Consider the following 12,729-nt stretch of genomic DNA (forward strand, 5'->3'; position numbering starts at 1 on the left):
GAACAGAAGGAAGGCTTTGGTTTTTGGACAATTTCTTCATAACAAATCATTTGACTAACTATAAGAAAGCATCAAGTCTAAGAGGTTTTCACCACATGCATTTATAATTCAGTGGACCTGGAAAACAGGTTGATTTTTAAAGCTCTGGTGGCAGGCTGTTGCCTGGTCTAAACTGGTGCAACTTTTTTGAAGACAATATTACTAAGTCAACCTACCCTGGGGTGAAATTCAGCTCTGTGCTGGAATTTTTAAGAGCTTTAGCACCACAGGCTGTACCTGCTGGACATTTCCTCCCAGAGCCTCTGCAGGGAACCAGAGGAACAATTCAATGCCAACAGCAAAGCTCCTGGGGCTGAGCTGACCATGGGCCTGGCCAAGTCCCCTATGCTGCAGCAAGGAGAAGTCTGTAGAAGAGTTTGCTCCTGCCCACCTTTTCCTACTGAAAATGCCACAGCAATTCTGTGTTACCTGGGAGTTCGCAGCATAATAAGCATCAGGAAAACAGTTTCAGTTGGATGGGGAATTTCAAGAGAGCAGATTTAAAATAAATAATCTACCCAGAAGTTCTGTAACAAAATAGATAATTTATTTATATGTATCAAGGAAGTATTTAATTATCATATACAGAAGTATTCAACTTTTATGCATGTTCAGTCTTACTACATAATTTAAATTCAGTCTCTAAGCATATGTCTTAGAACTGTTCAGAAGGTTTCTGTCTCCAAACACTGTAACATGGGAAGGCAGAGTTGCAGAAACCTTTTCCTTCACTTGGTTCCCTTTTTCTGTCAAAACTGTCCTCCTCTGGAAAATTTTCCTGAAGGCTTGAGGTGAGAGGTGAAATAAAAAAAATACAGGTGCACACACAGTCCAAATCCTCTTTCTGACAAACTGCATTATTTTGAAGGGAGAAATAGATCTGTAGAACTCTTCGAGCTCTAATCCTGGAGTGTTTCCAAAATATTTGTCTGGTCGGAAGCTGTCCAACTCTGGTTAACAAAAGTAAATGTTTCTAAATTGGTGCAAAGTTAAGCTCTTGTTTGGGACATTTTAAAATTAGCATAAAGGTTATGTCGCATCTGTGAATATTTCCAATGACTTACAGAATCAGAGATAGCATCATGCATGAGTGATAAATAAATAGTTTTCAGATAATTTTGTTTTTATTTTACCTTGCATATCTAATCCTACTACTGCAATTGCATGGAAATATGTCGATCATTTGTTTCAAGAACAACATGTCATAAATATAGATATCTTTCTGGTGATCTCTAAAAATACTCTTCAGTCTTGTGTGGTTTAACGATTGATGAAACTTGGAAATTAAATCCTTGTCTGGGGTTTGTTGTCAGATAAACTTACACCACAGGAGTAAAATTCATATGAGCTAAGTGGGGGCAGCGTGAGGAGGGTGTTGCTTTAGGATGCTAAAGGCAGCTTCTGACAGAATTTAGGAGCCAGTATAAGTATCCAACTACCTGGGCTTTGTTTGGTTTTTTGGTTTTTGGTTGGTTGTTTTTGTTTGTTTTGTTTTTAAGAAATGATCTATTTTTGTTCCTGTCATCTGCAAATGTAAGATTTGGAAGAAAGCTAAAAAAGGTTATGGCAGCATATGGCTCTCTCACCTCCTCTCTCCATAATATTATACGCATGGCTGGTATTAGTGGTGAGCATGGCAACGTGTTCCAAATGCATGCAAATAAAATAACCCACTTTTAATATATGGCAGACCAATATGCATTTTTAATTATTCCTTAAAGATCTTGGTTTGCAAACGGAAATCCTCCAGCCAGTAACAAACAGATAAACAAAGCACTGATGTGCACAGTGGGGCTCACAGGTACCTGCTGGATTTTACAACAAACCTAACTCCCTGTTCACAGCTCAGCTCCTGCTTTCCCTGCCCACATAGTTCCGCACGGCTGGCTGCCTGGTTTGTTCTTTTGAAATCTTGACGAAGTTCTCTGGCCTATAAAATACAGGTCAGATTAGCTGACTGGACTGATCCCTGCCAGTATTAAAAACCATGATCACGCAGAGTCCTGAGGACTCTGTGCAGGATCTGAAATGCCAGCCCCCTCCAGCACGCAGCCTTCCCCCTCGGTCCGGCAGCAGCAGGCAAGAGTGGTGGCAGCAGCAATGTGATGTGGAGGATGGAGGTTTTGAACCCGAACAGGCTCTGCCCACTGGTGATGAGTGAGGGATGGGGACGGAGGCGGAGAAGTGTTGCTGCAGCTTTTCTGGATTGTGTAACTCTTTAATCATATGTTTTTACGTGTATGTCCAGGGTGCTTGGCTCTTGGCAGAGTTGTCTGTTGAAACAAGAGAATTACAAAAGCACTTCAGGGAAGTGAAAACTGGCCTCCCATAAAATGTCGAGAGGTGTTGATGCATAGCTTCTCTTGGAAAACGAAAAAAGCACATTGACTATAGATGATGCATAGATTCTTATTTTCAAAAAAGAAGCTTTGAATGGGAAGCTGCCCTTCATCCTAAAATAAACAGCTCCTCCCGATCTATAGTTTCAGAACGAGATCTGTTCTCTCTTGAGTTGTTACATAGCCCTGATGGCTGCTGTATCAAAGTGCTTCTCTAGTTTTGATAAATCCCCAAGAGACAGGAAGGCAATATAGTTGCAAGCCAGTTTTTCAAAGACTTCTGGATAACCCATATTAAAGGTACAAAAGCATAGCTACAAAAATTAATCATTTGACTCATAACTCCAAGTGTAGTCATTTGCAGCCTGGAAAATGGCCTGATTTATCCAAGGTGGCCTGCAGTTGCTGTAGCTGAGTGAAGTTAAATAATGCAGTACTATTTAAAATTGCATGAGTATATAATTTCGTTTGCTTTATTCATTCATAATTCCTACTCCCTTGTAGTTTATTGCAGTCAATGATTATCGCATCTGTTCAATCCATCTCTGAAGAGAGCGGGAATGGCAGGTTGTTGTGACTCTTCCTTGCTCGTGCCATGCACTAAGCTATACTGTTGCAAAAGAAAGCTGAACTTTCCCTCTGTTGTGAGTTCAGGAATGGCTGTGTGGCCTAGCCTTTTATCTTGAGGTCACTGTAGCATGGAAAGTGAGTGAGGAACAGTTACCTTCTAATAAAATAATTTGATCGACTATATTGGCATCCTTAGGAAGCAAAAGAATTTCTACAGTGCATCCACCACACAAAGTAGTGGTTCAAATGTGTCTCTGTCTCCTGTTCAGGCCCACCATAGGGTCTCACTTTCTGGATGTCTCAGTCACAAGAGTGCCTCCATGGACTGAACTGTATGACTAACCAAAGTAGGTGGATGCTGAGGGAGAGGTGCAAGGCAAATGAAAGCACCAGGAGAGCATCTATCACTGCTACCCACTGCAGAACAGAACTGCAAAAACAGCTTGACCTTTAGAAGAGGTGGAGACTGTCCAAGAGGCCATGGGGCTGCTAAAAGCCTTGATGCTTCAGCGCGCTCTATAGTTCTGCCAGCATCTCTGCACACAGCCTTGAGCAAGCGACTGCAGCTGTGGACAGCCTTCCTTGTCCAGGATTAGCTATACTTGCCACTGCTGGTGTTATTGCCCTCACAGCCCTGCTCAAAGAAGGGATTGCATGAGTATCCCATGATGTATAGAGGAGAGTAATCAGCTGGATTAACTAAACCTACCTATTTAAATTGATCCAGGTGATCTTGCCTGGACCAACTTAGGAAGAGGTCATAAGAGCCACTCTGCCAGAAGCATCATGGGGATGAGAACAGGTGGCCAAGGATGACAGTCCATCATCTCCCACTGGTCTAGCTGTCTGCACAGGGAGCTTTCTCCAGGTCCTTTGGAGTCCTTAGAGCAAAGTTCTGAGAAAACGCACTTCCCACCGGTCTGAAACACCATGGTGAAGTGCGGGGTGAGAAAGAGTCTTTCAGATATGGGACCTAAGATTATTTAGGAATTCACTTTATTAATTTGCATCAGTTATTTCTCTACCTGTGAAAAAAGTATTGTCCTTCCTATTTAACAGATAGGTACAGAGGGAAGCTGATAAAGTATCAAAGAATCTACCAGTGGTCATGTCTTAGCTGAGATTCAGGTACAAGAAATGAAATCCTGACCCTATGAAAATCAGCAGGACAACTAACGGCAAGTAACTTCAGCATGGCAGAAATCTGAATGAACAGAGGGAGGCTGTGCTGTGCAGCCAGAAGCATTGCTCACATTGAGTATCATCGGCCCTGTAGAAACCCAAGGCATTACAGAGGAATGGAAGAAAAACAAGGAAAGGGAAAGTAGGTGGAAACAACTGGGATGAGTGATAGTTGGTAGCACAGTATGAAATACTGTGAGGAGTGGGAGAGAAAGAGTGGAGAAAAGTGTTGCCAGGGTAGTGGGAAACCAACTTTGAGTGGTCCCTGCAGTAAGGGTAGGAAGGAAGGACGGTAGGTCCCCCAACTGCTCTGCCATCATGGCAGCTCTATGCACTTCAGTGGTGATCTACAGACTCACAGATGTTATAAAGGTTGGCAGAGCTCAGCCTGGAGCGCAGAAAGACCTGAGGGACGTTAGAGACGCCAAAAGAAGACGACAGGATCTCTCAAGATACTGGAAATGTTTTGGGTAACTAAAGAAAAAACACTGTTCGAATAATCTCTAAACCGTGAGTAGGCTGAGACTAGACGTGAAACAGCAGTTTCTCTGTTCTGTCTTGTCCTGACAGTTTAATTTGGGGACCTGAACTCCATGCAAGGCTTGCAGGGCAGGGTCACTTGACAGCTTTTTGGGGCTTGCTCTTCTTGGCAAAGCCCAAGGCAGCCAGTCTTTGGGCATGGCACAGTAAATACTGCTTTGATGTAGCCCTGTGTCTGTTGTGCTTGTGTGTGTGATTAGGTGAACCCCAAGGTACTGCAGCAACGGAGGCTTCAGCAATTAATCAGACCAGCACTTTGGTTGTCTGAACTCTTCTTGAGTCGGGTCAGGTTGCTGTCCGTTGGGTCTTGCCCATCTCCACATTTTTTCCTCCTTGTCCTGGCCCACCCTCCCTGCAGTCAGTCCTAAAGTCGTGAAGCAATTGCCAGCATTTCCAGGCAACGTGCCCAAAGAGCAACACAGCGCAGCAATTTCTCAAGCAGCTTAATCCCAGAGCACTTGGACACGATGCCAAGAGCTCTTGCAATATTTGACAGTAAAAGCTCAGCTACTGGAGGTGAGCAATTAAGACTCCTTCTCTCGCCTTTTTCCCCCTATCTCTTTGACCTCCTGGTCACAGAGGAAGTTTAAACATTTGATCTAAAGGCACCAAAAGCTAAAAGCCACAAGAACGCAAGTCTTTTTATGAACCAAGTTAAGCTATTACAAAACATATTATGAATTTGGAAGGCGTCTGACTTGCATTTCTCTGTATCTTTTGTGTTATAATCTCTTTAGACCTAATAGCACCTTATTCATTTGTACTGCCACCACAAAATAAAGGTGTTAGCCTACCTGAAAATTTGGGTCTCTGGGCCTGTACTAGAATAAAAAATAGATTTAGTTGTCATAAGTCTTTTAATTCTAGAAGGAACTGTGGCTAGGGGGTTCTGTCTTCATTGTTGTACTTTAGAAGGTATTTAGGATGCATTTCAAAAGCTATGTTTATATCAAACAAGTGTCTTTTTACTTACACTAGCAAAGATATAATGGTAAAAATTTCTCATGGGGACAAGTTATTAAAAAAAATTCATAAAAACTAGCACAAAAGTTCCTTTCTTTGGAAACCAAAAATTGCATAAAGTGCATAAGAGAAATTTTTAAATGGAGTAAGTTGTATAACAGTTCTGCCATGTCTTGTTCCTACAGCACAAACTCTCTTCTCCTCTCCTTGTCCAGATCCTACTGACCAAACTGCATGGTGCATGTGGGGACCTACCAATGTAGTCTTTTGATTTGGTTTAAATTGTTTTATTATCAGTCAGCTGGTGGTGGGTGTTTGTGTTCACCCAACCCATGCCAAAAATATTAGAGCAAATCTTGCAGAATAAATACCAGCACTCACTCAAAACTGTTAAGAAAGAAATCCAAGAATACTGTGAGGTTGTTTGGTTTTTTTTTTTCCTCCCTGCCCATCCCCCACCCCCACCCCGCCCTGCCACAGTGCTTTGATCTGCCATGCAATTAGGTCAGCACTTGGGAAATATATTTTAACACCCACATCTGTGATGTGAATACTATGCAGGAGATCCTAAATGTAAAACCTCATGGATCCTACAATAGAGTACCCTGTCAAAAAAAAAAAAGACCTGAAAAAGCCCTTAACTAGCGTAGTGATCAAAGTATTCAAAAGCAAAAAAGACAGATATCACTGGGCCAGATCCTCATTTAATTAAAACAGCACAGGCCCACGGAAATCACCAGCTACCATGGAGCATTAGTGGTTAAGAAAGTCTCTGTTGTTAGTTTCCAGAGCAGGAGTATGCCGACACTCAGCTTTGTGAGCTTTTAGGCCTTGTCCACACAGGTAAGTTTTACCAGAATAATTTTATTACTGTAAATTAGCCTAAATTCTCATGCAGGCAGCTGAGCGTTTGGTCTGAAACCCTCTGTTGTTGTGCAGGGCACCTGTTCCTGGAGCCTGCAGGCTGCTAGTGAATGGGGGGATGTATCCCAGGCCATGCAGAGTCACACAGAATCTGACTGCAGGCGAATGTGGTCTGCTGGATGCTTCTGAGGAGAAAAGTAATGTGAGATAACCTGTGCTGTTGGGTCCTGAATAGCTGCAGCTAGCAGCAGGTATTGGCTAGCATTCCCTACCACCTCTCTGAAGGGCATCTGCAGTAGGGGAGGCTTTGTGATGTGTGCTCTGACTTCCCAAATGTCCTTCCTCTGCAGAGCCTGGGAGCACAAATAAAACTTTGTGCTGGGCAGCAATGTGAAGGGTCTCGTTATTTGTCATGGTGAGACGTGGATGCTCTCAGAGATCTCAGCTCAGCGTGAGCAAGCAGAGAGGCTGCCCTGGGGAGACCTCAAAGGGAGCCTCAGAGAAACCACAGAGAGAAGAGCAAGGAAGAGAGGGATGGAGAAGCTGGAGAAGGAAGGAGACAGCATAGGGAAGCAGTGAGAGGGCTTCACTGCTCAGATGTGCCTTAGGAAGGTTCACATCAGAGGAGAGGGTTGGCCTTTTCTCTTGTAACCCCGTAGCCCTGTGGGCAGTGAGGTTACAGCCCTGATGGCTGAGGCTGAATTTTCTGTCACTACACAAGAGGTGTAAAATTATGGCTGCGAGGACAGAGACTCCTGGATAGCAGAGCTAATTCAGCTAGGGTGTAAGCCAGCCTGCCCGTTGGCACCCTTCATCTCACACCCAGAAAGAACCAGGGAGGTTCCCCAGCAGAAGTGCTTACAGCCATCCCCTCAGTAGGACAGTTGCCTCATGCTGTCCCAGGTGAGCTCTGCAGGTTGCTTTTAGTGCCGTATCCCCACAGAAATGGTGGCAGTGTGGTTCAGAAAGACAGTCCCAACCTGCCAGCCAAAACTCTGACCTTCTTATGAATCCCACAGCAGGCAAGAAGCCATGAGGGACATCAGGTTTTTTTAATCCAGAAGAGGTTAAAAATCAGGCACATTCCTTCATCTCAGGTCACTGTCTGAGTCTCTGCCTCCCCCTTGTTCATCCCTGTGTTTTCTCCTGAGGGTGAGTCCAGCCCTCTGTGCCTTGGTGGGACCTTCTCCCCCTCGTTCCTTGGCCTACCTTGCCTTCCTCCAGCCACTGGGGTCTACTGGGGCCTTTCACAGCCACCAGAGCAGGCTCTTTCCCCTGGAAAAAGTAAAATTTTTGTTTTGCACAACAAAATATGCAATGCAGTTAGTGTTATAACCCATTTCCTAAAGCATTCTTGCCTCCTTCATTTGCTGGTGAACTACAATGATCCCATAATCTTGTGCATTTTGATTTCTACTGTAGGCACAACCCACAAGCTTGCCCTAAAAATTACCTTTCAGGGATAAGTGGCTTTCTATGAAGGTTTTCATTGTCTTCTGATACTCATCTTCAGTCATGTGGAGCTGGGCTACCTCCATACTTGAAAAGCACTCTTCTTCTGTAGCGATCCCCTCTTCTCGAGGAGGCCAGTGTGCAGCAGACACGCTGAAACCTGCTTTATCCAGGTTCCTTGCAAACATCCTCCCAATGGAGCTGTTGGACACGAGAATTACAATTGCTCTCCCTTTCACATCAATATTCCTCTCCACAATGCCAAAGGAGAAGATGATAATGAAGCAGGTCAAAAATGTGATGGAAATGCACACAAAGGCATAAAAGAGGCAGGAAAGGGTCATCGCGAGTAATACGTCTATGGCCAGCAAGAAGAAATGCTGCAAGAGGAAAATCATCGTTAGAAAGATTAGCCGCCGCCTCCTTGCTCGCAAGCAAGCCAAGGAATTTGCTAGGAGTCACTGTGTGCAACCACACTATTATAAAGCCAGGCAGTGTTGCAAAATGTGCGGAGGCAAGTCAAAAGCCTGTGGGGATGATGAATCATTATCTGGGATAGAGCAACAACAGAGACTTTCAAGCCATGTATGTTTTCAGGAGAGAGCAGTGCTGTGTTTGTCTTGGCTTTGCTGTGCACTTGAATGCTCTGCTAGGCTGGAATTTAAGGATTCATTTTGTGAGGGCATTTCATCATGTGTCATCTTTAGGGCCAGTGACGTATATAGGTTCGAAGCAGCCATTTTTAAGGGATTTCTTAAAGTAGTGTGTGTGTGGCGTTGGGAAGCCAGGGAGTAGAAATAATCCCTGAATCTGCTTGGTGTGCTACGACTCTTAAATTTACCACTCTTGCTACTGCTGTAAAGCAGTCAGTTTCAGGAAGTCTGGGAAAGGACCCATGTGGACACAGAACCGGGAACCCTGCCCCATGCAGCCAGCTCTTGTTCTGCTGTAAAATGTGCCACGCCAGGAGCATCATGCTGCCTAGCTGTAGGGAACTGCGTCAGTCCGGGAGGAGTTCGTTCGTGTCAGAGACGAGAGAAATGAGCTGGGTGCTGGAGAGAGCGCTTTTTTGATGGAGGACAGAGATTTGAGGGAGGGTCCCCCTCTTTCTCAGGCCGAGAGAGTGGCAGGCAGAGCAGTGCTATGGCAAGGGGTATTCATCCCAAACTGCAGCAACACCCTTTGCATGCGGGGCACAGCAGGGCCCCGTGCTACAGCTGTAGCCTCTGCAGAATCGGGAAGAGCCTGGTAGACTTAGGAACGAGACCAGTGAAGGTAAATCCTGCTGCGTCAAGGCTCAGCTAATCAGCAGCGCGTCAGGAGGGAAGCTCCCATATAACCTCGCTGCTTCCCAGCTGCCAGCTCTCACTGCTTTCTCTGAAGCAGCCACTGAGGTTGGAGGCAAGACCCTTCCCTTCTTGGTCAGGGTGGAGGTGTTGCTGTTCACCACTAAAACCTCAATGTCAGAACCTGCTCTTTAAATAGTATCTTCCTTTTTTTTCCTTCTTATTTTTAATGTGGCTCGATGTAAAGGGTCCCCCCGAGAAGATATGCACTGCTGCACATGTTGTGTTGTGGGTGGGTGTTGTGTTTATTCCCTGCTGTAACCGGAAGGGTACGGGGAGCATGGGACAGGCTATCAGCATGACCCACACACGTTTTACCGGTCCTTCTTGTTCATCCTCCATGTGATGTGAACGTGCAGGTCCTATCTCACAGATCGGAAGCACTGTGCTATCACAGCAATCCAGCTCCAGGCGCTTTTGCGATGGAGTTGCTGCAAGCTGCACCCCAAAACCACCCTGCGCATCTCACCCAGCATGTGCATAAATGCACAGAGCTTCATTTGAAGTGGACAAAGGGATGCAAGCATCCAGTTTGCCTTTAAATGGCTCATAAGCAGTGAGAGGCAGTGGGGCCCTGTGTATTGGGGGGCTCACCTTACTCATGAAGTGCTTTTAAAAATCTGCAAGCCCTTCATGCCAGAAGACCGGGCCAGGACAGGGCTTGTGAACAGGCTGTGGTGGAAAAGGACTACCTGCACAGCTTATTTTGCAGAAAACAGCTGCTAGGAGCTGTGACTACAAACGCCTGTACTTGGTGCCAACAGGATAGGAGGTGTATTCTGAGCCCAGAAAGCACACGAGGTCCCTCCCCACAAGCGAGGACAGCACAGCCCTGGTCCTGCTGCAGGGCTCGGCAGGGAGGGCACGTGGTGAAGTGGGGGCAGCCGCCTGCTCGGGTGGGAGTAGCGGTGGGCATGTGTGGGTGCCACGCCGTGATGGAGGGTGGGCACTGGCCCTTGCCACCAGTGTGTTAGCAGGAGTGGGTGGCCCTGCCCAGGGCTGGCATGTGTCTCGAGGCGTGAACTGGGCAAGCTCCTATCTGCAGCTCAGCAGGATGGTATCTGCCAGGCTTCGAGTCAGCAGCCTGAGCCTCCTGTATCCCCATGGTCTCGGCCAGAGAGAGTTTATGGCCCTTTTTGCTGCCAAAAAAGAAAAAACCCCAAAATATTGCCTTTGCAAGAGATGAGTTTGCACCCCCTCCTTGCTAGATGCACTGACTGAGCGTGAAAAGCCTCCACGCTGCCCTAAATATTGGAGCCTTAAGGTCAGCCTAGAAGGCAGGACAGGGGAGCTCTGTGCCACCGGGGAGACAGGCTTTAATCGTCCTTCGCTGGCCCTCAGGTATTTTAACGTTCACCTGTCGGTGATGCCCGTTTGAGGATTTCCTTGCTGCTCAAGACTGATTAATTTGGGGAAGAGCAGTTCCGTGTTTGGGTGCAAGGAAGATTGACGGTCCCAAAGCAGAACCGTGGCAGGCTGCGAGGATTAGCTTTAGGGCTAGGAAAACGTGCTGCGTTTCGCCTCTCTCTGGGGTCGCTTTTCTAAAAAGATAGTTGGAAAAGAGTACTTGGTCTTTTGGTTAAAAAAAGGAATTTAAAAAAAATATGGGTTTTTTTCTAGTAAATCCCACTTTTTGAGGGCTTCTCGAGGGGCGGAAGGGGAACGCCCAGCGCCCGCCCGCGGGGAGGCACAGGCGGAGCGGCCCCTGCCCGCCTCCCGCCGCCGCCGCGGAGGGGGGAGCGGCGCCCCCGGCCGAGCCCGCGCCGCCCGCGGCGCAATGGCGCCACCTGTCGGCCGCCCGCGGCGCCGCTCGGCAGGGCCGCCGGAGGGGTGGGAGGTGGCGGGCGTGCTGGCAACGCGGGAGTGCCCCGCCCGGCTGCCCCCCGCGCTCGTCTGGGGGTTACCCGCAGCCCTGGGTGGCCCCGCTGGAGCCAGCAGTGGCGGCAGCTGAGCGGTAGCTGGCTGGCTGCTTCCAGCGCCAGACCGACACCAGCAGCTCTTGAGATGGGCGGTGACAGTATTTCCATCCTTCTTCTAGGTTAACCCTTCTGATCTTTCCCAGAAATTCAGTTCTCTGCTTTTAAAAGAGGCAAACCACCAGCTACCCAGAACCACTGCAAAATTTTTTTATTCCACCCCCCCAGGAATGATTTCTCTGTTCAGTGGTTCTTCTTAGTCAATGAATAAACATTAAAATGAAAGGCTCTACTGCAGGTCAAGAAAACACTTCAAAAATAGTGATTTTTTTTTTCCCACTACTGTAATGTCTGGGAACAGTCAAGACCTCAGGCCTGCCCTGGTTTTTATCTTACCATGTTCATAAGCATAAAGATATTTTGCCAGTAGATGACCCATGGGGCAGCAGTGACATGTCCACTAGCTCCACTGCTGGCTGTCACCCAGCTTGGGTTTTGCACTATAATTACTAAGCTAACTCCTCCGAGGGTTTCCACTGCATCCTTTCCTGAACATAATTAACCCTTGGGATGCTACATTATTTTACTCAGCAGATTGTTGTTTTCAGGCCTCTTCAAGAAATTACTGATTAACACTCTGCACGGGGTTTGCTATTTCTTGTGTTAAGCAAGAGGATTAAGTGAATACATCTGCAATGTGAGCTAAGCTATTGAGTCATTCCCTCAGGCTTGCTGTTCCTCTCAGAGAAGGCATCTGGTTGCTTTCAGCAGCATGATTTGGGATTTTCACTGGGGCAGAGGAGGTTGTGTACTAGAGATCTTGCAGGGGGCTGGAGTCTATCTGATTACAGCTTCCTCCACAAATTGGTGCATTAGAAGAGGCACAAAGTCAACCAAACGATCTGTCTTTGGGTCAGGTGAATTCAATGGCAGCTGCTTGAGAAGAAAAGGGAGACCCATGTAGAGGAGCAGTGATTTGGGGCAACATTGCTGCTGTAGCACTCCAGCGTGCCGCAAGCTTGGCCTTTCTACTGGTGCTGGACAAGGGCTTCCTGCCAATGTCATAGCAGCCACAGCACTGGGAGAGCTGCAGGGAGAGACAGGCTCTGATTCAAGGTAGGCTCTTTGCTTTGCAAAAGGTTTCCAGACGAAAATCAACTTCTGCTGACTCTTCTTGCAGGATGATGGGAAATTGTTGTCGTGGGAGAACAGGCGTCTGCTTTTGCTGTTGGGCTTGATGCTTCTTTAAGAATACAAACAGTGATCTTTCAGAAAGGTTAGATTAGCCTTTATTTGGGCCTTGCTGAAATTGCTGGCCACCAAAAAATGGGACAACATCTTTGTGGGAGGTTCAGTGTCTGTCAGCTCCACAGTTGACAGTTGATTTGGCCATGTGGTTCAAAATGCCTGTTATAGGGACCTGTATATTTTTTTAAACCTTGAGAGCGCAGTTAAACTCTGTATCATGAGAGACTGATCTTAAACCACTTTTAAGCGGATCCTAAAGCTCTGCTTATT

This window comes from Ciconia boyciana, chromosome 3 (assembly GCF_034638445.1).
Source record: "Ciconia boyciana chromosome 3, ASM3463844v1, whole genome shotgun sequence".
NCBI classification, from domain to species: domain Eukaryota; kingdom Metazoa; phylum Chordata; class Aves; order Ciconiiformes; family Ciconiidae; genus Ciconia; species Ciconia boyciana.